Here is a 3,495-nt window from a genome sequence, read left to right as displayed (position 1 = left end):
TAATTGTTACTATTAGAGATATTATAGTTGTTCGCTGTTATACTAAATATGTTCAACACTCAAACTAATTATATAAATTAAACGGAAAATAACAAAAAATTAAAAATAATTCTTGTTTTGTTTTTTTCTGACATTCCAGCCTGCCGACTTGTCGGCATCAACGCCAGACGTGTCTAAAAACATGACATTCTTTAGAAGTCTTAAAATATATATTTTAAAATTTAAATTTAAATAAATGTAAAATAATAATGTTATTTATATAACACCATTCATACAGATTGCAGCTCAAAGTGCTTTACACAAAAAACGAAACAAAAGGATAAAAAAAAAATAAGAAAATAATTACAATCACTCCATAACTAAGGATGGAAATTATAAAACATGAAAATTATAAAACATGAAAATTATAAAAACGGTAATAAAACAACTAGATAAGATAGTAAAAATAGCTAAATAAGACAAACAGTAAGACAATAACATAAGTCAATACAATTATTACAAATAAAATAATAATAAAGACCAAAAAATCAAATAGTTAAAATAATAAAATAGCAACATTTTATAGTAAACAATAAGAAAAAAAGATGTAATAACACTAAAATAAGACATTAAAAAAGAACAAATACAATTATTTAAAAAGGGCTGACCCCTATTAGTTGAATAGTCAACTAATCAATCGAAAGGAGCCGTTCTTAGTCGAATGCAAAAATATATATAAATATATTATTATTATTATTATTATTATTATTATTATTATTATTATTATTATTATTATTATTATTATTATTATTATATTGTTATTATTATTATTATTATTATTATTATTATTATTATTATTATTATTATTATTATTATTATTATTATTATTATTATTATTATTATATATATATATATTTTTTTATCATTCTTTCCAAAAGAAAAGAGGCCTAGAAGCGTGGCTAACGCTAATGGCACGCATACAAAACATCCTAAGAAAACAGGCACAGAGGCACTGAAAGAGGATTTCACCCATCTAATGAACACACTAGACTATATCAAGATGTATCCATCAGTGGACCAATTGCATGCTTTTGCAGAGGACAAGACGCCTTCCGTCAACTCCTTCAGACATGAAGCACCCCCACAGCCCAAATGGAATGATAAAAAATAAAAATAAAAAATGTAATAAAAAAAATACAAAAATATTCAAATATATATATATATTAGTTGACTATTGGCTAATTTCGGCCAATCAAAGTCGACTATCCAAATCCTTAGTTGGGGACAGCCCTAATACATAAAACAATGATAACAATGATAATAAAATATTTAAGTAAAAATTATAGAAATAAAGAAAAATAAGACAATAAAATAAAGATAATAATTAATTTAAAAGCTATTTTAAAAAGGTACGTTTTGAGCAGTGCCAACCGAGTGTGCTGAAGTAGAGTATAGTATCTTTTTACAGTAGACGTACAGTATAGTGTCTTTTTACAGTAGACATACAGTATAGTATCTTTTTACACTAGACGTACAATATAGTATCTTTTTACTAACCAAGTTAACCTGAACCAAGCTAACATGAACCAAGCTAAACGTACCTGAAATAGGCGCTGCAGCCACACAGGATTGCCTTGTGGGCGTTAAACTCAGTGCTGTTGACTTTAATAACTACATCACAGAACATTCCCTCCAGACGCAGTTCATTAAGCATTGTACAGGACATTGTTTCCTTTTCCATGTGGGGAATTTAAATTTTTTGTTTATTTTTTTTTATTTTTTTTACATCTCTATAATAAATGTAATAAATAAAAAATAAAAAATATTTTACTCAGATCTGCATGTGAATGAGGTGACGGAAGGCAGTGGAGGTGTGATCCGGTCTCTCTTTGCGGGGGGGGGGGGGGGGGGGTAGGGTTAGGGGGGAGGGGGGGGGGCACCTCAGGCCGGCTGGTAATTCTCCAGCGTCTCCAGCAGATCCTCTGAGTAGCCTGGTGAGTGGTACCTGACAATCTCCTCGGGGTAGCAGTTGTTGATGGCAGAGTGATGTACTCCTGCAGGGAGGAGCCTGCCTCGGCCTCGATCTCCTGGATCTTATTCAGCCCTTCGCTGGTCACGAAGAGACGTCGGGCCTTACTGTCGTGGGGCAGAACCTTGCTGATCTGGCAGACCACGTGTCTGAGGATGTTGGAGGGCGTGTCGTGCAGTAGGGGCTCCAGGGTTGGGAAGTGAGTGCACTTCTGCAGCATGCTTTTCAGCGCCTTCTTACACTTGACCTGCAGGTCCTCTGAGCTGTTGGCGTCCATGTAGAGAGCCAGCAGCCTTGGCAGCAGGCCGGCCGCACCCCCCAGCCCTGGCGTGCTCTGGGGTGTGGTGGCCCACCTGGCCGATGGCCCAGGCTGTGGCCGCCTTGATGTGATCCTGGGGGACGGGGTCTTCTTCGGATAGACACAGGCTGAGCTGGGGCACCCCCTTGGAGACGATGACGGCCATGGCGAGGTTCTCCGTGTGAGCCGCCATGTAGCCTAGCATCATGATGCCTGGCAGCTGCAGGTTTCCACCGCAACGCCCTTTGCAGTTGCCCAGGTAGTCGACCACAGCTGCGACAGCACCAGAATTCACTACCAACTGGGACAGCTCAGGCATGTGCTTGGCCACCTCTCTGATCAGCGTGGTGGTGTTCTTCCTCACGTACTCGTTGGGGTCCCTCAGGCATCTCAGCACCGCGGGTAAGATCTCCGCCTCCACCACTATCTCCGCCAGGTTCACCGAGTGGTTACTGATCTGGCTCAGGGCCGACAGCACCGAGTAGACCAGCTCGTCCAGCGTCCCGCAGTCCACCACCGTCTGGGCCAGTGCAGGGGAGTGCTTGGCCACCGCACGCAGCACGAACGCTGCCGCCTTTTTATAGAACCTGTTGTGTTGGGCCAGAGAGGAGACCAGTAGGGGAAGGATGTCTCCCTTCACCACGGCCTCGGCCAGGTGGTCACTGTGGTCGGCCAGGCGTCCCAGGGCCGCTGTCTGCTGGATGGAGGGCACCGCGTCCAGAAGCAGTGGCCGCAGCCGGGACATCACGTTTGCATTTTGCAGGGTCTCTATGTTCTGCGGTCTGCTTGCAAGTTTAGCAATAGTCTGAACAAACTGCCACTGTGATGCCTGGTACTGCTCAAAAACTTGCAATAGCTGTCGTTGTTGGCTCATTTTAAAGTTGGCTCAAAAACAGAATCTACCTTCGAACTAAATGTTTTAAACAATTGTTGTAAATTTGTCCTACAACAAAACCACTTCTTATACGGACTGAGCTACGCGAAGCAGCTTCTTCTATGCAGCGTCGTCAGGTTTTGGTTTATCGTCATGTGGGGATTTTTAAATTGTATCTACAGTATATATTCAAGCTTACAGACAAGTAGCCGGAAACAACAAGTGAGATCTTCTCTTGTCTTCTGAGAGCTGAGATCTTCTGAGAGAATTGTTGAATGGGTGGGTGGCTCATTGAAAAAATAGCAGCATTATTGT

General features: G+C 40.5%; 1 pseudogene across 1 annotated transcript; it reads right to left on the bottom strand.

Moving 5' to 3' along the window:
- Nucleotides 1–1,920: 1,920 nt before the first annotated feature.
- On the bottom strand, nucleotides 1,921–3,180 carry LOC311226779 (sperm-associated antigen 6-like; annotated as a pseudogene). Its single transcript has one exon. The product of its transcript is annotated as a sperm-associated antigen 6-like (transcript).
- Between the last annotated feature and the right edge of the window lie 315 nt (nucleotides 3,181–3,495).

The sequence above is a fragment of the Notolepis coatsorum genome (genome assembly GCF_963971535.1).
Source record: "Notolepis coatsorum genome assembly, chromosome: 4".
Lineage (NCBI taxonomy): Eukaryota > Metazoa > Chordata > Actinopteri > Aulopiformes > Paralepididae > Notolepis > Notolepis coatsorum.
Note: the sequence above shows the minus strand (reverse complement) of the source record. Positions and strands in the feature narration are given on the sequence as shown.